Source organism: Mauremys mutica, chromosome 6, assembly GCF_020497125.1.
Source record: "Mauremys mutica isolate MM-2020 ecotype Southern chromosome 6, ASM2049712v1, whole genome shotgun sequence".
In the NCBI taxonomy this organism is placed as follows: Eukaryota; Metazoa; Chordata; order Testudines; family Geoemydidae; genus Mauremys; species Mauremys mutica.
The window spans coordinates 81962150-81986163 of record NC_059077.1 but is presented as its reverse complement, the minus strand read 5'-3'; the positions used below and the strand labels follow the sequence as shown (position 1 = coordinate 81986163).

The 24014-nt window shown below is 41.6% G+C and overlaps 1 long non-coding RNA gene across 2 annotated transcripts in view; it reads right to left on the bottom strand.

Annotated features, from left to right (window-relative positions):
• Positions 1-2018: 2018 nt before the first annotated feature.
• LOC123373114 overlaps positions 2019-24014 on the bottom strand; it is a 38264-nt gene continuing 16268 nt past the window's right edge. Inside the window, exons 2-5 of one of the 2 annotated variants that reach the window (XR_006580565.1) lie at positions 6802-6873; positions 5630-5731; positions 5430-5528; positions 2019-2502 (exon numbers count right to left, since the gene is read on the bottom strand). This is a non-coding gene — a long non-coding RNA (uncharacterized LOC123373114). Of the gene's footprint in view, positions 2503-5429; positions 5529-5629; positions 5732-6801; positions 6960-24014 lie in introns of both variants that reach the window. The other variant, XR_006580564.1, reaches the window with a different exon arrangement.

Below are 24014 nucleotides of genomic sequence, written 5' to 3'. Positions count from 1 at the left end.
TCATGTGTTAACATTACATCTAAAACTGCAGTCTAGACAATGCCCTTGGGTTTGTCACAACTAGGATTTAAAGATGAGTCATTAGAAGGTGTCAGCTAATATTTGAAAACTAGTGTAGAGAAGGCAGTGTACACTTTTACTGTGTGCTAGCTGCAACTCAATCAGCCAACACCTTCTAATAATATACCTTTAATCCCTAGTCAAGACAAAACCTCTGGGTTTTGTCAATGGTGACCAGCAACAAGAGAGGGAATTTTCCCCCCCATGCATTAAGAATTGAATGTTAAAATATTCAGAAGGTTAAGGGTATTAGTCACATCTTCAGGATGACAATTAAATCATCGATATTATCAACAGGATTGATAAAGTTGGATCAAGGTATATTTTATGTTGTAATGAAGGATTGTAAAATAGGGGGTAAACTTAGAAAACATTAAATATTTACTGCAAGCTCTATGGAACATTTTAAAGAACATCAATAGAAAACTGTATTACAAAAATGTACATAAAGCAGTACAAGCTAAATAGAAAAAAAATGCATCAGTCATCTAAAAACTTTTGGTAACACTTTTTAAAAAACATCCTAATGATTAATTCCACTAGTAGATTTTTGTGTGTGTGTGTGGTGTGAGCTCACTTGGCATTAATGTGAATGCCATGAAACTATGGAAACTGCATAGAACATTTTAAAACGGCTCAAAATTATACGAACTCGTTGTTCATTGACTAGGCTAGGAATGAAAAAGGTCTTTAATTAAGAGATTCCTAGATTGGGTACTTTAACCTTCCATAGATTATCTGATGAGGTTAAAAGCAGAACTATCATTTTTTGAAATAAAATTCTCATTTATAAACCCATCAGAGAATGTCTTATAGCTTTTTCTTGTGGCTTTTGTAAAACAAAAAAGTCAAATGCTTTAATAAAAGCATTATGGTATTTTCTTCCACTTCCGCACCCAAATAATCTTAGCTGTGGGAAATTACTTAGAAAAATAAACAGACATTTTTGTCAACATATTTGTACATTGTTACTTAAACTAGATAACTGACTTGCTCATAATAGTGATTTAATATGGTGTTTGCTATCCTATTTCTTAAAGGATATACATGTCCGTTTCTGTGCATGGTCTTTTATCGTGCATCTGAACAAGAGCTACAGCAGTAACATTGCGAAAGATGTTGAATTTATAGATAGATTAAATAGATTAAATAGACAGATAGCTGAGAGACGCCTATCTATCTATATATCTATAATCTCACTTGGTCTACTAAATCCCATTTCACACTCAGTACTGCACGCTCAGGCTGCATTAATTGTATGTGAAAGGTGAAGATCACCACCCACATGTCAAATTTTATCTTCTCTCAGTCCCTGAAGCCATTCTGTGCTGAGAATCTGACAGGAGAAAAATCTCTAATGCCTTTTGTTAACATCTCTTTCTAAACTCACATGGTTAAAGTGGTGGTAGTAGGAGCCGTTTAACCTTGTTAAAGAACAGCTCTCCTCAGCCACAGCTATTGTCTCCTTGCCATCAGCTCTCCCATTCTATGACAACTGCCCTGAACTGTACAAAAGTGAGTGACTTGTGCAAATAGAGCTCAGTTACTTTAGCTAGAGTTTTGCCTGAATAAAGGCAGGCAAATCAGGCAAATTGCTTTTTAGATTCCCCCCCACACACACACACACCATTGCTCTTCAACAACGTTTTTCCTTTTTAAGCCTAATACCTTTAGCCTGGTGTGAATTATCTGTCAGCAGGATAAAGTGGTATATTTCAAAGAATGATACATTTTCAATTACTCTCCATTTGAGTTTAATAATCCCTGCAATAGTATAAAATTTAAACTATCATCCACACCAAGTTCCACTTTGTGTTTAATGCAATGGAAAGAGACAACTCAAACTTTCTTTCACTTAAAAAATAAGCATATCTCCAAACCAGAGAGGATTCTATCAGGTTTTTTACATGCTTAGGAGGGAAAAAAAGTGGCAAGTTGTCCCAAATCAGCACCTTCTACATTATTACAAATGATTTCTCAAACTCCCCCCACCCCACCACCATCACCACTTTCTTACTGACACTGATAGCTGGATGGTTGTCTCTGCTTCCATTTTGCAAAACTACTGGAAAACTCTACAAAAATCAAAGATGAGATTAAATTTATAAAGGGTTATTCTGTCTGATTGGAAAGGCGGGCAGTGTTATAAATATTTCCTGAAGAAGCAATTGGATTCCATTTCTTGCACTGTATGAAATACTAGCAGGATGAACATTTTACAAGTATTTCAGAATCTTTAAATACTGCTTGGCATCCTCTTGAATGTCCGTTTCTCCCCTGCTTTAAATGTGGTGTCACTGATTGTACCAGCTTCATAGACCATCCATTCAGCAGAAAGCTGGAATTTCCTTCCAGCTCATAATACACAAAGAGACTCAAACCTCTCCGAGCTCTAAAGAAGTCAGCTTCTTTGCTTGTATTAGCAACCAGTCCTACTGGGATCTGAAATACATGTAAATAATGTGTCAAAGTCTAGCTTTCCAATAGACATAGCATTTTCATAGATATGATTTAGATTTTGTATTTTCTTTCTTTGGCTCTTAAAGGAATGTCATGGAATCTATGTTTGCATACTCCAAAGTTCAGTTAGCCTGGATTGTGGAAAAAAAGTTTCAATACGATACTAAAATCATTCATTTTTCTTTGAGTTAAAATGGAAATATTAAACCATGCACTAAATAGAGATGGGCTGCAACTGTATTAACCTTAATAGTGGACTATGTAAAACTTTCATCGTCTTTTAAAATTACAAACTGAAGACTTGGACCAAGACATGGCTTGAGAAGAAAACTAAGGATGGGATTGCATGTTGTGTCTCCAGGAGACAATTCTCCTAATTCTAGGCTTGTTGGGCATCAGAGAGGCTCCCAATATAACAGACTGCCAATGCGCTAAGTTAAGGCAGCTCCACATCCAGAGCTGCCTAGGATTGCCATAGCAGTGAATACTATTGCCTCATTTCCTCCCACATCTAACAGAATGCCTCCCATCCTCAGCCCTCTCAGGGTTTGAGAAAGGGCCTGACTAGGGCAGTTTATGTCTGTCCTACACAGTGCCTGTGCCAGGAGATTCCTCACACAAACTAACTAAGGGTTCATAGTACAGGGGAGAAACTAAGCTACTTTCTCTTTGATCTTTGGTGTTTGCTTTGAGCTTCAGGCTTTGAACAAAAACTTAGGGGTGCAAATCAAGGGTGGAAAATAAAAGGGTTACATGAACCTCTGGGAAGCAAAACTAACAAGTTATAGATCGCTCTGCTTAATACATGCAGATAGGGGTGGACAAAAAATTGTGGAAGTATTTTCCACAAATTTTTTTTCCATGGGGTCACGATGCTTTGAGAACATAAGAACATACATACTAGGTCAGACCAAAGATCCATCTAGCCCAGTATTTTGTCTTTGACAGTGGCCAATGCCGGGTGCTTCCAGAGGGAATGAACAGAATAGGTAATCATCAAGTGATCCATCCCCTGGGGCACATTCCCAGCTTCTGGTAAACAGAGGATAGGGACACCATCCCTGCCCATTCTGGCTAATAGCCATTGATGGACCTATGCTCCATGGATTTTTCTAGTTCTTTTTTAACCATTATAGTATTGGCCTTCACAACATCCTCTGGCAAAGAGTTCCACAGGTTGACTGTGCACTGTGTGAAGAAATACTTCCTACTACTCTGACTATCCATGATTGGGATGTAGAGGACCCCCAAGAGTGTACCAGATGACCAGAAGCTCTGTCTGCTAAGGAAGAGACAAGTTCATTCCACCGTTCTGCAGATAGAGGTCATTGTCCAGCAACTAGCAATGCAGATTGCCTGAGTAGCCTTGGAGAATGAAGTAGTCAATATACTAGCCAGATCTCCCTCTAGCCCTAGAGTTGGTCCATCTACTGTGAGGACCCGTTCATCTACACCCACTACAGTGAATGGTGCTGTGGCAGAGTCCCAAGAGTAGAACCAATCCATGGCAGTGTGTGATTTTAAAATTGGAAGTTAGGACAGACAGATGAAAGAAACTTGTTTAAAGATGAAGCAGCTCTATGTTGGGATGGGGAAGGAGCATCCCATCCTCCTAATCTACACTGATCTTCTATATAAAGTCCATTTTTAAAGGCTTTGTACAGGGACTGAGAATTTCACCCTAATTGCTGTAATCCTAGATCTTCATTTAGGTGCCTAATTCCCAGGCATCTAAATAGTTACCTTTGAGGGTCTGGGCCTTAATGTCTAATTTCTTTCCTTTGAAATTCTGCCTTTTACCCTTAACATTACCCCCACTATATTTAAGATGGTCAGAATTTTCATTATAAAAAAAGTTATACAAATAATTATTTCTGCTATTTTTCCAGAATTATAAATAAACTATTTAATGCATAATACAAACAATACATACATAGAGACTTTTGTTGTGTTTTGGGTACAAGAGCCACATTTCCAAAGTAACTTAAATAACTAACAAAAGGCTGATTACATGCTATCTACCAACCAGGACATAACAGATAATTTGGATAATTATATAAGTATCTTTTTAGAACATGTCAAATATGCATCGTTGTAACTGTGTTCCCTTTGAAAAACCCTTGATAACCTACCTAGTAAACAATATATTTTATTTAGGCAACACAGATATCCATTCACACAAGAGACTATGTGATGGCTCAGAAGGACCTTTTACTGGATGTGGTGTCAAGCCTTATTTTTCATGCGAGACATTTAGGTCATGTTAAGGTTGTGACAGACAGCAATATCTTAGTCAAAGCTGTTGATGTATCTACATCCTTCCCACCTGCGTCTAGGTTTCACAGCTAATGTCAAAAAACGGACATTGTTTGGTTTAGGACAGAATTTAAAAAAAAAAAAAAACTATTAATCCGAGTGTCTTTGCTTATGTGGACTACAAACAGCAATGAGCAAATGCATTTTGCTTAATTTCTAACCTACTTTAACATTATAGGCTTGAAATTAGAAACAGAACTCAATTCATGAGGCATGTATTATCTCAGATACTGGAATTTTGCCAGTACCAGCTTGATCCTGCCAAGACCAGCAGCCCAACCTAGGAGTATATGCACTCCTTGTTCGGGAAGGGCATTCTCCCATCCAACAGGATCAGAGGAAGAAAAGACCTCCTTGACCAAGAAGTGGAGGAGGGAAAAGATGATCATCCTAGCTTTCCCTCCCATGGTTCCAATAAGGTGTTTGAGATAAATACATCCACACCTCAATTACTCCTGTTCTCTGGCTTTTATCAGAATAGGGTTGAAAATTCCTGGGAGCCATTTCTGCATTTCAGGGGAAGTGAAAATATTAGCATGTCATGGACTCCAGATTTTCCTCTCCCCAACAAACCTCAGGAATCCTCATATTACCTGTTAGGTTTTATTGAAATTAAATATCCTGTTCTCTCTCCCAGGGCACCTTCTGAAGGATGAAACAGACCGTCTCTTCTCCAATTTGTTCATTAGGATCTGGATAGAGGAAAGCACTTAAGCATATACTTAATTTTGAGCCCACAATGGTCTTATTAGCATCAGTGGGATGATGCACATACATAATGCTGCACACATACTTCAGTACTTTGCTGAATCACAGCCTTGTTCAAGACCTCCTGGTCACCATGACATCCGTGTACTGTCCAACATTGTTGATGGCCATGCTTTCTATTTTGAGACTGGAGAGAAAGTCATAAGAAGTACATTGCATCCTCTTTTTTAAAGTTGGGGCTCCCATTTCCTGTTGGGTCAAAGGATCTGTTCTGATGGCCTGCTTAAGAGACTAATGGAACCTATAATGCATTACAAATGCAGAAGCCACAGCAAAGTATTCCTTCTCACAAAAGACAGGACCACGATTTGTGTTACTTAAATATTACTTAACTATTTCAGGTTGCATATAATTTGTATAAGCATAAACTTTAAACTGAAATTTACTAAGCAAGCTAATTAAAGGAGAACTGTATTAAATATGGATGGATCTACCGTGAACAGAAGATTGTATTAAACAGGTCTGTTACTTAATGTCTGAGGGTTCCTAATTGATTTCCAGAGTAGAGTCTTCTCTCAATCCCTTGTTATAGGGGGCTCACTATGAATGACTTTAGACCACTGGAGATCAGTAGCAAGGGAGTGAAATATAAAACCTGTTAAGTTTTGCTTCGATGTAGACGGGAATTGAGTAAAACATCAGGATTCAAGATTTGAAAACAAGTCTTAAGTCAGTACTATCAGTACCTGTAATAAACAATATTCCATCAGCCCCCTCAGGTAAATAAAGCATGTACATAAAGCATAATATCCGACACTGGCATTACCTGTAGGTTAGAGTCACAACGAGCATTTTATATGAATATTGAGCCATATATTAGCATAAGTGATGAGGCTACGTTCAGCAGCCTTTCTGGGTAAATCATTTCTTGTTTTAACTTTAAATAACATGGCATTACCACGTCTATATTATTCATCATCTGAATTTCAATGCATGGTTTTAATAAGAGTTATAATTATGGAATTGCTGAGGAGCAAACCTCAAATATTGAATGAGCATACAGAAATGTTTGCAAAAAAACTTATCCAACCTATTCCCTCTCCCTCAACTTTCACTTTAGGCTTCATTTCCCGATGAGATGATGTTTAAAGTTCTTTCCAGAAATCCATGAAAAGGGGCATATTTCACTCTTAGTTCTCTAATCAGAGCAAACTACCTATTAAATGACATTCTTCAGAGTGCAAGATTGGCTCTTACCTTCCACGTAAGAAGGCTGAACACCTCAGTACTATTCTATGCAGACTTCCAGAGAAGGGGAGACACCAGGAGCTGTGGGTCCAGAAATAAGCAGGCAGTGACTAGGTTGAGCCATAAATCCTGGCCTGCAACATCCTTTCTTCCCCAAAGTCTGGACCCTTGAAGATCAACAAATGTAGGCTATTTGAGGCTTGGTTTTGAGCTCCTTTTGGAGAATGTACTGCCCACAGCAATTCATCACCTGGACCCAGGATATATAGATAACTCCCCCAGGAACTAAGGGCCATCACAAACCTCACCATTTCTGCTCCCAATGACAGATTCATTTCTGTGACCTACTTTCTATAACAAACACCTGTTGCTAAGTGTGTATTAAACAACCTTACCAAAACAAGACACTCCACTGTGCACAGTTCTCCCTATAGGGAGAAGCTGACAGAACAAACATAAAGAGAGCTGTATAGTCATGTTACCTAATGCACTAGTGGAAAGTGCTTAGAGACTATGGTGATGAACACAGTATAAAAATCTATATCGAATAGAAAAGAAAGCTACTTTTAACAGAGAAGGCTACAGCTTAAATGCATCCAGGGATCAGACTTGTGCAATACTGCCATAAGAACAGAGGCATAGCTTGTTAACCATATGGAAAAATCAAGGCCTTTTGTCCCCACATGCAGCAGTAAGGGATTATGATTTGTGAAAAAGGGTTTTCTTAATGGCTACTATTTCTTTCTTGTGGTTTCAGTTACAGTTTCAAAACTTGTGATTTGGTTCTGCTACTTGAATAACATTTTATCTACCAAGCACATATTCAGTTAAAAGCTATCTTATGCAGCTGTAAAAGTAGGTTATGAAAGTGTCATTCCCAAGACACATTTCCATTGTTTATAGGACACGTCCTACATACATTCAATATGCTCAAAGTCACATAGAGATTATGTCTGAATTCATCCAAAGAAATCCAAGTCACAGATGGACATTATAGATAAATGATAATTTCTTGGGCTACATTAAGGTACTCTTAGTTCAAAGAAGCTAAAAGTTAAGAAAGTTGGCGTTAAAGCTCCCATCATTGTTTCGCTCAGTCTCAGAGTCTGTGATGGAACAAATCTTTTTGGGATGTCCCGATACTTGACCTCTTGAGCTGACACCCTGTCAAACCAAGACACTCCACTGCAGATATATCTTCCCCTGCATGACAGATGTATAGTCATATTGCTTAGTGTACTACTAGAAGACACTCAAGGCCAGATTCCCAAAAGGTATTTAGGCCTCTAATGCCCAGTGATTTTAGATACCATGGTGATGAGCACAGTATAAGAACCTCAACAAAATAGAATAAAATCTTCCTGTGTCATATGAATCCAAACATGTTTGTCTAGAAATTGTTTGGTAAATCTCACAAGGAAAGGCTCTCTGGTAAACCAGTGTTTCCTGGTTTGGAGCAGACTGAAAATATATAAGGATAGCGTTTTTGGAAGTATTTTGGTGCTTTCTGCTGGTAATTTAAAATGAGGCAGTACAGGGTAACAAAAAGCTTTTCAAACTTAAGCACAAAAATGTCATTCCTGTTATGACCCAAATTGAAATCGAAGGTCAGCATTTTTGTTTAGTTCTATCATATTTAAATAGTTATACCTTTCCCACCACCACGTTATTGGAGCACCTAATTACTTCACCCAGACCAATTCATTCACCTCTTTGCATAATACTACAACCAGGGGCAGGAGGAGCAGCCAATGTAAGACTGGTGAAACTACTGGGAAGCACACACACACACACACACACTCTCCTGAGGGGTTTGCACAGTGGTTACTTCAGCCTCAGGGATTCTTTCCCTTCCATGTCTCAGAGAGAACCCCCTCTTGATGCTCATCTACTTGGATTGTACACAGATTTCCAGGATTTAGCCTTCAAAGAGTATCTAATTTCCTATTTTCCAACAGTCAAGATGGTATTTCATCACTAGTTCTTATACTCATCATTCTAAACAAGTGATTTCATTTATTTTGTTTAGAAATGTGTAGAAACAGTAATTCTGTGAGTATGCACTGGTTTTACTTGAGAGAACAAATTTTCTAGCTAAGTTACAAAGGCTCTAGCTAAAAATATCTATTTATCAACATTGGTTTTATTCAAGAGAACTTTTCTTTATTCCATTTTTAGAAGGATTCATGAAGAGGTACCCTGTACTGTCAAACATGGCACCATTTGATGTTAGATTTTTCTAAACATTGGAAATATATGAAGGTTGTAAGCCAGATGCTCAGTTACCATAAATCAGAGTAGCATCAATTACTTCAGTGCCTATCTAAACTTACACCAGCTGAGAGGCATAGCTTGTTAACCATATGGAAAAATCTGAGAATCTGGCCTTTAAAAATTATGATTTTATTTTTATATATATGTATGTATACACACAAAATAATTACCTAGCATGAGCTGCATATAAATATTAGAGGAGTTATGCAGTGCACAGTGAGAGTTCAAAAATAATTCAGCAGGTGGGCTTAGAAAATGATTGGCCCCTTCATCCATTGAAATGGTAGACTGTAGTGTCTACCTGATTTCAGTGTGTTTTCACAGAAAAAGTATAAGCTCAAGCTGCCAGGTTCCTAATGAAGATAAAGGTACAATCAGTCCAATTGTAATTGAACTATAAAGCTTCCTTTAATTTAAGAGGGCAGCCCAAAACATGCTTTCTACCTTTTTTTAAGCTTATCTCTTAAAATTTAGCACACAGAACTGTATTCCTACAACATAAAATGCAAAAGTAAAGAACTACAACAACTGGACTCCAGGAGCAGTTCTATGAGCAAAATATACAGTTACCCCAACGTTCAATTTCCACTGGGGCTGCCTCTCAAGCACTGTACAAACCACGTGTACATCATTTTTTGAGATTTTCTTTTTAATGAAGTGAGCATGACATGAGATATATGTGAAACGTTCACATAGGAGACAGCCTTCTGGCAATCACTCTGAAATACCTTCTGCTCTTATTATTGCCAGTGAAATAAGAGTTTCTATCATACTTCTGCATAAAATTAAAGTATGTACAAAATAAATTTCATTAATATGCAACTGGTGAACTTCATGTAAATTTCTTCAAGTGTTAACTGAGTATATTCTTTGCTCATTTGTCTGAAATTTTAAAAATCATTAAGTCTTCCCCTGTAGGAGTATTCCTTTATGCCCACGAGCATGGCTCTTATATCCTGGAGTAAAACTACACCTAATAGTTAAGATCAAGCTGTCTATTACTGGTATCAACTTAATTCTGGAGGTGACAGTCTCCCAGCCTAAATCTCCAAGAGCAGAGGTGATGGGCTCTTGTGTCCAATGTATCTTGCTACAAGAAACTTTTTTCCATTCTTGCATTGGGACATGGCTTCAGAAATCATTATCTCCTCTTTAATTTGTTAAAACAGAAAAGGAAAATATGTAGGCAAACTATTCTTCGACTGCATCCCCATTTGTTCTGTGCAGCATAGAATGCAGTACTTCTTTAGTGTGGTTGCTATGACACTGACAAACCAGCTAGGGTTAAAATTAGCAGGCTAGTTCACCTGTGTGTAAACTTTAACGGCATATCAGGAGGCATTGCAAAGTAATCAGAGCAATTCAAGGGTTGTTAAATGGACTAGACCACACAATCCATTCACTTTTGTTGATAAGCGATCAAGGAAAATGTTAATGGTATTATTTTCATCTGTCTATATCCTGTACTCAATCAACCTTAATATCAAAGATGTGTATATACACTGCATGAAACTAATATTATCTAGCTCTGTTATAATGAATGACCAGCAATTACCTTATGTAAATCAATGTAACTGGATTGTGTGTGTATACACATGGGAAGTAGAAGGTTCATTTCAAAACAAGGATCATTGGTTTAACAATGGAGCATCACAAAACAGTCTGCATTGCCGATTCTTAGTCAGGTGAAAATGTATGACACTCACCAAGCTGTCTGCAGCTATAAGCAGCAGCATTGGGAACAATCCTGCCATCTCTGATCTGCTCAACTCTAAACAGAGAACAGGAGTACTTGTGGCACCTTAGAGACTAACAAATTTATTTGAGCATAAGCTTTCGTGGGCTACAGCCCACTTCCATAGAATGGAACATATAGTAAGGAGATATACTGTGTGTGTGTGTGTGTGTGTGTGCGCGCATACACACACACAGTGTATATCTCCTTAATATGTTCCATTCTATGGAAGTGGGTTGTAGCCCACGAAAGCTTATGCTCAAATAAATTTGTTAGTCTCTAAGGTGCCACAAGTACTCCTGTTTTTTGCAGATACAGACTAACATAGTTGCTTCTCTGAAACCTCTTTCAACTGGGAGAGTTTGAGCCATTGGACTAAGAGCTCCCCTTCCCAAAAGTGTCACTTTGGGACATCTTGTAAAATTCATGAAAGGATTCTAAAGGCTTGTCTACACTGCCATTTTACAGCGCTGCAACTTTCTCACTCAGGGGTGTGGAAAAAACACCACCTCTCTTGAGCAAGTTTCATCACTGTAAAGCACTATCTGTAGGCACTGCACCAGCACGGGTAGCTACGCCTCTCATGGAGGTGGGTTTTTTAGAGTCTGCCACAACTTTAATGTTGCCAGTGTAGACTAGCCCTAAGGAAGTAGAGGACTGCTGGGGTATTTGAAGGTTCCCCACCCATCTCTTGCCCCCTCAAAATGGGCAGGGGGGGGTCACTTCACATAAGAAAGCAGGAAGTCACCCTTCCTTGGTAACTTGAATGTTATAGCAACACAGCTGTGCCACTGTTGCACTTCAACGTAGCCATTACCTACACCGACAGGAGAGGTTCTCCCATTGGTGTAGGTAATCCACCTCCCTGAGAGATGGTAGACAAATTCTTTTGTCGACCTAGCGCTGTCTGCACTAGAGGTTAGGTCGGCTTAACTATGCTACTCAGGAGTATGGACCAACACAGCTACAATACTGCATACAACTTGGTAACTTAGGGCTAGTCTGAAATATCCAGTGACCTGGGGTGAGTAATTAACCCCTTGGGGTTACAGGAACCTAATGTGTGGTGATTTTGGTTTTAATAACCTTATATCATAAAGTCCAGGTTGCTTGGGTGATAAACAGGAGCTGGAATTCCAAGGGAATTGTCTGTATTCTGTAGTAAAACTAGTATAGTGATTTAGGAATACTCTTATTACTGGCGTGGTGAATCTAATGATAGAATATACCACCAGTTTGGGAGCATCTGCCCTATTTTCTGACACTATCATGAGTTTGGTAGTCTCAGCTATGACCCATTCTAGGCACTGCAACAGTTGCCCTGTAGCATTTCTCTTTGTAGTAGCAGAACTGAAGAGATCCGCACTCATCATGCTCTGCAGAACTGTCTCAAAGTTGATAGTATTCAGAACAATTTTTCCCCATATAAATTTCCAATTGTATTTGAAATTCAGTTTTTCAGTTAAACACAGGTATTTCTAAGATTCTTGCTGAAAAGTCACTGTGCAACACCAGGAACAGGGAGCCAAATGTTTCCAGATACTAAAGACCAAATGTTTAAACTTGTTTAAATGAAAAAAATAATTTACAACCAAATTCAGACCTTCTGCAAGTATGTGGAGTTCTCATGGAAGTCACTAGAAGCTGCATCTGCTTATGCCAGGACTGAATTCGGCACTTACATTTTAGAATTTTCTTGATTAAAAGTGGATCATACACTAGTAGCTAGATAATATAATACACCATCAGAAGACAATTGGACATTGAGCCCCTGAAAACTAGAAGTTGAACAGTCTTATATTAATAGTGAATTTAGTTGTGAAAGACCCAGTGCAGAAGATCCCTGGCTTTGATCTCCCACAAAGCTCATGGTCTATCCAAAACCGTCTCCGCACAAACTATGACAGATCGGATACTTGCTGCACAAATGAAAAATTAAAGATGCCAATGTGCGACTGTGGTCACCCTGAACAGACCATGGAACGTCTAACAACTCAGTGCCTGACTCACAAACACAAAGGAGGTATCACAGCAATACACTTGGCTATTCCAGACGCAATTATCTGGCTTAGCCATCTAAATGTAAAATTATAGTTGTTGCTCTACATTTACATCAGCCAAACAAAGTAGTAGTGAATTTAATCCAGCTTCTCTCATGGAGACATTATAGTTTCTTGGGTAAATCATATGCTCTTCTATGGTATAATATCTCTAAAAAAATATTGGGTCAAATCTTCCCATGAGATATGACCACTGCACCACATGGCTGTAGAAACTAGGCACAAAGCATCACTCCAGTGCAAGACCATCTTATACTAGCATAGATCCAGACCATAGATTCCAAGTTCCGAAACCATCTCCTTCCTGCTGACCTTATAATTAGGATGGCCACCTTTTCTAAAGGCAAAAGTGTGACATATGTGGAACCACCACTCAGTGACCCTGCCCCTCCTCTTCTCCCAAACCACCCCCCACAACCCTCCCCCTGGCCAGGTCAGAGGCCAAAGCTGGGTTATGGTAAGAGCTGCCATAGCTGCTGTGGGGAACTCCAGACCCTCCACTTGCCCTGGGTAGGGGGCTCAAGAGCAGCGCATAGCCCATGTGCCTGGCCCCTTATAGTTGGAAATAAGAGGGTTATGCCAATTCCCATCTGCAGTTTTGATCACTTGGGGCCAATAGTAGCCAGTGTAAGTTAGAATTTACATCAGGCTGTGCTTATTTAGACTCAGCGAAAGGCCTTGCATACAGCAGTTCCAGGACAGCAAAATGCAAAAAAGTGAGGCAAGTTTTGCCTGCCCAACTTGAGATACTCTGAAAGTTTGGGCTACAGTGCCTCAAGCTGGGCAGTTAAGAAATGGAGGAATCCAAAAATGGAGGCCATTTTTGAATATGTAATCTATGAGAAAAAGGAGATGACTAAGATTAACGCATACTAGATTTCTCATCGTCTCCCTTGCTGTTTTTTCAAATTCTGTTTCTTCCTTTTTTGTTCAGTTTCTTTCTGCAGGTTTAAAAACATCATTTTAGGAAGCTTGTTTTTATATAAACACAAATGCGTATTTACTTTTACTTCTGAAAAATGAAAACATAAGCCCAAATGTAGTTTCATACTCTATATTTATAGTTGTATACTCAAATATACATTTCTAAAGAGGAGACGTTTTTCTTGCTCCAAAAGACTGATTCCTGATTTACAAACAAATTTAAGCAGAAAAAACAAGTTTTGCATTCCTTTCAGCTCCATAAATTAGACAAGGCTTAAAAGTTCTCTTGAAGTTAATATAAAAGCAAATGTATCACAATGACATCCCTTACTAGTTCCATTCTGGTTTCCTAGTTATGTATTATCATGCATACACTACCGAGACTGCCACATTCAGTAACTCTAGTTTAGGAGAAACCATACAGCTTTTGCACTGTCCACAAAAATTGGGAGTTAAACTGTTGTTCAGTAGCTTATGTGGACAGAGGCCACAAACTCAGTCCAGTTCCTGGTAGGCCATTCACATTAACTAAGACACACACACTTGTATTAACTTGCACCTTTTAGACAATCCTGAGAATTTAAATTCATCTCTCTGCTGGACTCTAAAAGCCTTAGACATAGAGATATTGATTTTATGGCTCATTAAAACAATTTGTAACACACCCTGCTGCCTGCTACTTTTGTTTTAAATGGTCTCCTACAACATATATTAACCCCTTATGCCTAACAATCTGTCCCACCGTGTATTTAACTTGGACACTTTGATTTTCTTCCCCAGACTCACAGAAGAGCTCTATGAAACTTGAAAGCTTCTACCTTCCACAACAGAAGTTGGTCCAATAAAAGATATTACCTTACCTACCTTATCTCTCATATCCTAAGGCTGACATGGTTACAACAACACTGCAAATGGTACCTTTTAAGGTTTTCAAACTTGAAGGGGCACTAAGACTGAACTAGTCTTATTTTTAGTATAATGGTCTTTCCCCTAGGCCAGAAGAAAAAAAGCAGTGTTGAGTGTCATGCTGTCTGGAGTGGCTCATGCCCATGAGTGCCACCCAAGGGAAGCTGTCCAGGAACAGGGCACAAATTCCAAAGTTGTCTGTATGTTCTATAATTAGCTTTCTGCAAATAAGTAACAAGCGTGAACTCCTACAGCACTATTATAGCCTTAACATGGACTCCCAGACAGTCCCCTTAGGGCCAGACACTTCTGCCAATTCAAACAGCTGGCAAACCCTTGCTTATGCTTAAAAATCATAGTTCAAACAGCATAGGGATATAAAGACGATATGCAGGAGCGGCGCCAGAGTTTCTGGCGCCCTAGGCAGAATTCGGGGGGTGGCATTTTGTGCGCTCCCCACAGGGCGCGCGGGAGCTTCCGGTTCCACTCCCATCGCGCCGCCGAAGAAGGACCTTCTGCCGAAATGCCGCAGACAACAGCGGCAGTCATTGAGCTGCTCAATTGCCTGCCGCTGTTTTCCACGGCACATCGGCAGAAGGTCCTTCTTCGGCAGCGCGACGGGAGCAGAACCAGACACTCCCGTGCGGAGTGCACAAAATGCCACCCCCCGAATCCTGGTGCCCTAGGCGACCACCTAGGGTAGCCTAATGGAAGCGCCAGCCCTGGCGATATGGGAGATTAATGAATGCAGCAACTTACAAGCACTTCATAAAGTCTAAATACTAAGCACATTGATATAAGTACAAAACTTATCTTAACAATACTAACACATGGGAGAAGGAAACCAGTTTCCAGCTATGTATTTGTCAGTTAGGCCTAGGGACCTTCACATGGGCTGGCATCTGGTCTGTCAGCATCAGAGGGAACCTGCCACTCCACTTATAGTTCTTCTGTGTAATTGTGCTGTAATTGTTCTTTGGATCCCGCTCTTTTCCCAAAATTACATTCACTATATGGAGTATAAAAAGGGTATTTGCCATACTTCCTAGAATTTTTAAATGATGGAAAATAATTAGGGGGCAATAAAGTTCAATAGATCAGAAAGACACTCATCACTAGTAAAAGGAATAAGACTCATCAAGGCCACAGAATGTCAACATGCCAATATCACAGAAACATGAGTGAACCTTGCAAGAGCAGAGGATAGGTATGGTAGAAGATTAAGTGCTTAATATTATCATCAGGAATGCCAAAAATACTTTGAGTTTGACTTATAAACAGTCTTCTGCGTGACATCTCCGTCCTGCTAGACTTAAAATTATTTGCCTTCCTTGTAAACATTACTTTTAAAAACAGATAAAACCAGAAGTTGTATTAAAATAAATGTCATAACTGCTGCTATTAATTCTCAGAAACTGAATTCCCCATCTGATATAGCAGCAAAGAGAAAAGTATTTATTTAAAATTTGTACAAAAGATGATTCTCTCTAAAGTATCCTCTGTACCAGCCCAGCATATGGTGGAGAAGATGAGAAGGAAAGAAGAGAGGTTGTTATTGCTATTGAAACATATTTTAGCACATTTGGCTTTACTGTTGGAACATTGCAGTGGATACACTTGCTTTTAGGCCCAAATCACTCCCAGGTTGAAGCTAATGTTAAGATTACAGCTCTCTTGCCAATTAAAGGCATCTTACCCAAATTATAGGTGGTTTTGTGATAGTCTCGCTTCTGTGTCCCCCCCAAACACAGGGTTACATGAAACATTTTAATAGGACATTGCTTATGGCATTTAACTAGCAAATAATTGGTGCAAAGCCAGCATGATTTATATATAACAACAACAACTCCTAACCCATAAAATGTGTGGTCTTTTGGACAGCTTTTTATTTATTTATTTTTTAAATTTAGGGCTGTTGTAGGTGTTTGAGAAATTATTCTGCTAGTGCTCTTCTGATAGATATGCACATACCGAGTCATCTGCTGGAGTTAAAACACCCCCAAAACAATGCTTAAATGCTAATGTGAGGCAATCTTGTACTATTAAAATTGGAAAAAAGCAAACCCAAGAAGATAGATATTTATGCAGCATGTTTCATTCAGTTTCACAAAGGTGGATGTGGTTGAACAGCTTAGTCATTGGTTTTCTTAGCTTAGCTTCTTAACATCACTGGACTTGATAATTAGCTAAAGGTTACTTGCTTGTAGATGTTGAGTCATAGATTTTGCTGGACTCTTACCCTTGTGTGGGCAGCCAAAAAAGTGACAAAAGCATACACCTCTTGAGGGATGCCAACACTTCAAGCTAGGGGTGTGATTCCCATCTTGAGGAGATAAACTCACAATAGTTCTCATCAAGCTTGCATGCCAAAAATAGCATAGCTACTGCAGCACAAGAGGTGGGATGAGCTACCTGCCCCAAATACATGCCCATCCAGTACCCTAGGCACATACTTAAGGTATCTAGCTCCACCCACTGCTTGCTGCGCAGCGGCAGCAGCTACATTCAATTTTTAGCATGCTAACTTGGTGAAAACTCGTGTGAGTATATCTCCTCAAGCCGGGAATCACACTGTGACCCAAGGCCCCCTTCATGCCAACTGGCAAGGAGGTTACAGGGGTGTTCTGATCCTAGTATGTACATTCTGGTTCAAAGTAAATCATGAGAGGTCTTAAATGAAAGCTAGGATCTATCATTGTGAAATGTATGTGTATACATACATTGAAAATGTTTTAAAATTGTATCAAGGTATGAGGCACCAGCAGAGTGGGGGGCGAGGAGGAAACTATTGTCTGACAGACAATAAATGTTTATTCTCCTCTCTCTGTCAAGATGCTAATTTAGTATTGTAAGCTACCTGGATATCTGTTTACATACAAAGTCAGTGAAGAGCTGTGAAGTCAACAAGGAAGCAACACACAGAAACAAACATGCTATAGGTGAATAACCTGTGTGAGTGTACACAGGTTGGGAGGGATATATGTAGAAGGCAAAGTAGACAACCCCACACACACACACATACCCCATGCTGCACTTAGGAAGTAAATGGGCAGTGAATTTCGCATTTGTGAATATTCAATCTCAGCGAACCATTGTTGGCAACATGGCTAGCCTCCCGTATGAAGAAATTGTATCTCCTCCAAAGATAAGTTTAGTCTTTACATATAAAACAAAAATCAGAACATGCTTTCTAATCAATTTCCAATAGCCTTACTCTTGATTAGAATATCACTTAATTCTTTGGGAATAAACTTAATCCTGTTTTCACTACAAGTATCTTAGTGCTGTGGTGTTAAGCAAAGTGCTGCTCCTCAGCTGAGTTTTACAAGCTGGTGTTTATTTCTCTGGGGACAGCAGACGGTATTTCTGCGAGTGGCCAATGTCAGGGACTGGATATCCCAGGGGGATGTTTCAAAGGGACTCATGGCCTGAGATACACCCACTGTTAACCTGCAGGACTGGCATAGTTTAGAGGAGAGTACTGGGTCTGCCAGTTTGGTGGTGGTGTGAGGAAGAGAATGCTTTTCATGCAGTGGCTTATTCCCCCCCAAAATCAGTGAAGCCTGCCTCCTATGTATCTGTGACAAGAGAAATAGCTGATTGTATTGACATCTTAGGGTATGTCTACACTACCAGATTAGTTCGATTTAACTTAATTCAAATTTGTGGAATCGACCTTACAAAGTTGAATTTGTGTGTCCACACTAAGGACACTAATTCGACTTTGTGAGTCCACACTAACGGGACAAGCATCGACATTGGAAGCGGTGCACTGTGGGAAGCTATCCCACAGTTCCCGCAGTCCCCGCTGCCCATTTGAATTCTGGGATTTCCCCACAATGCATGCTGGGGGGAAAAATGTGTCGATGGTGGTCTTGGGTAACTGTCATCATTCAGCGTGCTTTCGGACGTCTCAAGGGGAGATGGAGGAGCTTACTGACTCGCTCGGATCTCAGCGAAACCAATATCCCCATTGTTATTGCAGCTTGCTGTATGCTCCACAATCTCTGTGAGAGCAAGGGGGAGACCTTTATGGCGGGATGGGAGGTTGAGGCAAATCGCCTGGCTGCTGATTACGCTCAGCCAGACAGCCATGCAATTAGAAGAGCCCAGCGGGAAGCGCTGTGCATCCGGGAGGCTTTGAAAACTAGGTTCCTCAGGAAGCAGGGTAACCTGTGACTGTTTAGTTTCTTTACAGAGAAGCTGAACCTGCCCCTGCTTCAGTTACTGTTGACTTTCTTCTGTGGTTACATACCCCATTCACCACGTTTCCCCCCTTCCAACACACTTTTAAAAATAAAGTTAATGGAACATTGTTAATTAACAATGTTTTCTTTATTAATGAATTCGCGTTAAAGGGTTGAAACAGGGATGCAGACTGTGGTGGGTAGGGTGTGCAGTGATGTTAACACCGCTTCTACACTCGAGGAATGATAGGCTCCTGCTCCTAGAGCAGTCTGCAGTGCCGGACTGGTTGTTTCAACAGAGCCTGCCATCCCTCCTTTTCGGGACTCTGTGTGCGGGGGCTACGTGACCTTGTGGCGGGGGAGGATGGTTACAGATTCCCCTGCTGCATGGCTCTGTGGTCCGGGACAAGGACCGCTGCATAAGTTCTGTAACCGCCCTCCCATGCCACAAAGTCACGTACCCTCCACCCACACAGAACATGGAAAACACCTCCCAGACCGACCAGGGTGCCTACTGACTGCACTGTGTGTGTGACCTGCTGTTGATCCTGCCCCCGTGTCTGTACCCTGGTAAAGGTGACTGTCCTATGCAATTAACAACCCCCTTCCCCCCCCTTCACAGACAGTCTTCTGTAGAAAAACTTGACGGAAATAGTAATTAACAGCAAACTACTTTTAATAATCAACTACACAGTTAGGGGATGAAACTGGGATTGGGGCTTCGGTGAGCCAGGAAGGGAAGGACTTCTCAACATTTAGGGAATGAGAGCCTTCTTGTATTTGTGCACTCTGCAGGGGTGCAGTGACAGTTTTCACGGCCCCTGTCGCCCCTCCTTCTTGTTACTTTGGGTGAGGGGGGTTTGGGACTTTGTGGCGGGGGAGGGCGGTTGCAGATACACTGCAGGGGGGCTCTGTCCTCCTGCCTGCGGTCCTGCAGAACAGCCACAAGGCACTGGAGCGTGTCAAATTTTCCCTGGGCATTTCCTGTGTGGCTGGTCACAACATCCAAGCTCGGACTGCTGTCCAGAGCGTCAACAGAGTGGTGCACTGTGGGATAGCTCCCAGAGCTACTAAGGTCGATTTCCATCCACACATAGCCTAATTCAACATAGCCATGTCGAATTTAGCGCTACTCTCCTCGTCGGGGAGGAGTACAGAATTCAAACTAAAGAGCCCTCTAGGTCAAACTAATTAGCTTCCTGGTGTGGATGGGTGCATGGTTAAGTCGAATTAACACTGCTAAATTCGATATAAACTCCTAGTGTAGACCAGGCCTTAATATGGCATGTCTGATCAGTCTTCTGATGTGGTAGTTTGCATCACTGATAGCCACAGTAGCAGATCTCATGGTTCCTATGTATATTTCCCTTATTCTTGGTTTCCCAGTTCCCTTCCATAACCCTTGTGTTATGAATATCAGTAGATAGCATGTCACAAGCTGTGACATGGAAGTTAAAGTAGTCCAAATGCAGTCCGCATGCCTCTGTTATCCCCCCCCCCCCCCCCGGCCAAAGAGGGGAGAAAAAAAAGCCAAAATCAAAGCTTTTGGGAAGCCGAAAAAGGTAACATACCTGCCTTCCCCTTTCTGAGATGGCTTGGGTGGCCAAAGTCCTCAGACTAGTTCTCCAGTCACACACACCCCTTCTTTCAGCGGTCAGGGAGTTCTGAGTTACAAGCCTGATCCTCCCTTTTTAAAAGATCTACCCAGGCTTGACAAGCCTCAAAAGGTGAATGGGGTACAGATCTGCCCCACTTTTTATGCATCACTTCACAGTGATGGGGTGCCAGATGGAGGAGGATACGTTTCTTACAAAAGATGCACCCTTGTGCCATTGAAGTGCTTCAGTAATTTTTTATGAGATACCTGAATTTCAGGTATGGTTTTATATAGGTAGTTCCATGATAAAAAAATAAGAAAGTTTGCCATTTAATTATATTTCTTCTTAGCATTAGTACTTTTGATTGTTAGCAAGAGAAATCTCTCTCAACTCATGCTCACCCTCTCATTACTGAGGGCCAGGCATTCCCTGTAATACCTAATGACTGTAAGAGGACACAACTTTGACAAGTGGAAGGGCATGTCAAAATGTTACTTCCATGTTTGTTAGAGCGGACCATATTGCTCCTGCACTCTCGCATACAACAAATGAGCATTTGCAGGACTTTATTTCAACTTGCAAAGTAATTAAGGTGACTTCAGAATTAACTGTGCAGAAAATGGGATCATAAAGACAGTGTCAGATGGGTCAGAGCTGAGATGCAATATTACAAGGGTAAGAGTTTTATTTTCTCTACAACGTTACTAGGTTGCGTTTATTTAAAAAAAAAAAGACACCCAATTCTTACTGATAATGTTAAACTGTGAGTTTGGAAGAAATAATTTTGCTTCATACAGAATGCTGACATCAGGATGTCAGTTCATTAGGAGAAAAAAGCAGCTGTCAGTTACTCTACTAGTTTTTAAATGAAAAACAAAAGGATCCTCATCATTATTACTAGCACAAAACAGACCAAGTCTATTAGAATCTTCTCTACTTCCCTTATAGTTCCTTAAAACATTCAGTTTTAACAGCGCTGTCACTGTTCGGGCTAATTCTGCCAACCTCTGTCATGCTGAATGATACCTTTCTCCAGAAGTGGTCTCAGTGAATTCAATGAGACTTAGGGTATGTCTACACTACAAGACTATTTCGAATCAACTTAATACGAATTTGTGGAATCGACCTTATGAAGTCGAAGTTGTGTATCCACACTAAATACACTAATTCGACTGTGTGAGTCCACAGTAACGGGGCCAGCATCGACTTTGGAAGTGGTGCACTGTGGGAAGCTATCCCACAGTTCCCGCACTCCCCGCTGCCCATTGGAATTCTGGGATTTCCCCCCAATGCATGCTGGGGGGGAAAATGTGTCGAGGTAACTGTCATCATTGAACCGTCAATCGCACCCTCCCTCCCTCCCCGAAAGCGCCTGCGGCCAATCTGTTCGTGCACTTTTCTGCTCAGTGACAGCGCGGGCGCCACAGCACTGCGAGCACGGAGCCCGCTGCAGTTATGGCCGTTGTCAACTCCTCGCACCTTATCGTCCACCTCTTCCACAGTCAGCTGCTGAGAAATAGGGCTACTTTTCAATGGTGCTGCAAGCACTGGTGGACCATGGGGGACGTTTTACCAACATCAACGTCGGGTGGCCAGGCAAAGTTCATGACGCGCGTGTTTTCAGGAACTCTGCTCTGTTTAGATGCCTGCAGGAAGTTAGTTTCTTCCTGGACCACAAAATAACTCTTGGGGATGTGCAGATGCCTATAGTGATCGTCGGGGACCCAGCCTACCCGCTAATGCCCTGGCTCGTGAAGCCCTATGCAGGCGCCTTGCACAGCGACAAGGAACTCTTCAAGTACCAGCGAGCAGCGTGACCTGTGACTGTTCAGTTTCTTTACAGAGAAGCTGAACCCGCCCCTGTTTCTTTACCAAGTTATTGTTGACTAGCATCTGCAGTTACATACCCCATCCACCCCGCTTCCCCCACTTCCAACACACGTTTAAAAATAAAATACATGTTCCACTGTAACTTTACAAAGGTTTCTTTATTGATGACTTTGCGTTAAAGGGTTGAAACTGGGACGCGGACTGTGCTGGGTAGGGTGTGCGGTGATGTAAAGACCGCCTCTAAACTCAAGGAATGACAGACTCCTGCTCCCAGAGCGGTCTGCAGTGCCGGACTGGTTGTTTCAACGGAGCCTGCCATCCCTCCTTTTTGGGACTCTGTGTGTGGGGGCTATGTGGCCTTTTGGCGGGGGAGGATGGATACAGATTCCTCTGCTGCGTGGCTCTGTGGTCCAGGACAGGGACCGTTGCATGAGATCTGTAACTCCCCTCCCCCGCTACAAAGTCACATACCCCCCCACCCACACAGAACCTGCAAACCACCTCCCATACCGACCAGGGTGCCTACTGACTGCACTGTGTGTGTGTGTGTGACCTGCTGCTGATCCTGCCCCCGTGTCTGTACCCTGGTAAAGGTGATTGTCCTGTCCAATTACCAACCCCCTTCCCCCCCTTCAAACACAGTCTCCTCTAAAACAACATGACGGAAACAATAATTAACAGAAAAGTATTTATCATCAACTAGACAGTTAGGGGATGAAACTGGGACAGGGGCTTGGGTGAGGCGGGAAGGAAAGGACTTCTCAAAATTTAGGGTATGAGAGCTTTTGGGTACTTGAGCACTCTGCTGGGGTGCATTGACAGTTTTCACGGCCCCTGGCGCCCCTCCTTCTGGTTATTTTGGGTGAGGGGGGTATGGGACTTTGTGGCGGGGGAGGGCGGTTGCAGAGACACTGCAGAGGGGCTCTGTCCTCCTGCCTGCGGTCCTGCAGAACATGCACAAGGCGCCGGAGCGTCTCCGTTTGCTCCCTCATTAGTCCAAGCAGCGTTTGAGTCACCTGCTTGTCTTCCTCACGCCACCTCTCCTCCCGTTCGCTGTGTGAGAGCTGGTACAGAGAGAGGGTCTCCCTCCACTGGCTCTGCTGGTCCGCCTCGCCTCGGAAGCACCCCATAAGTTCAGCGAACATCTCGTCCCGTGTCTTTTTCTTTCGCCGCCTAATCTTTGCCAGCCTCTGTGAGGGGGATGCTGTGGCGGGTCTGGAGACAGTCCAAGCTGTGTGATGGGAAAACGGGAGTGAATTCCTTGCAAAGATACATTTTTGCGAACAATGAACACAGTCTAGTCTGTCTCTGTGAATTCTGGGTTGAGATCCCAGTGCCTGATGGGGCAAAAACCATTTTCGTGGGTGGTTCTGGGTAAATGTCGTCAGTCATCCCTTCCTCAGGGAAAGCAACGGCAGACAATCATTTCAAGCCCGTTTTCCCTGATTGCCCTGGCAGACGCCACAGCGTGGCAACCATGGAGCCTGTTTTGCCTTTTGTGCCTGTCACCGTATGTGTACTAGATGCCGCTGACAGAGGCGGTCCAGCAGCGCTACACAGCAGCATGCTTTTGCTTTTGCATGACAGCAGAGATGGTTACCAGCCATACTGTACCATCTACCATACCATAAATTGGTAATAAGATGATCATGGTTACCAGTCCTTTTGCACTGCACCATTTGCTGCTGTCATAAGTGCCCCTGGCTGA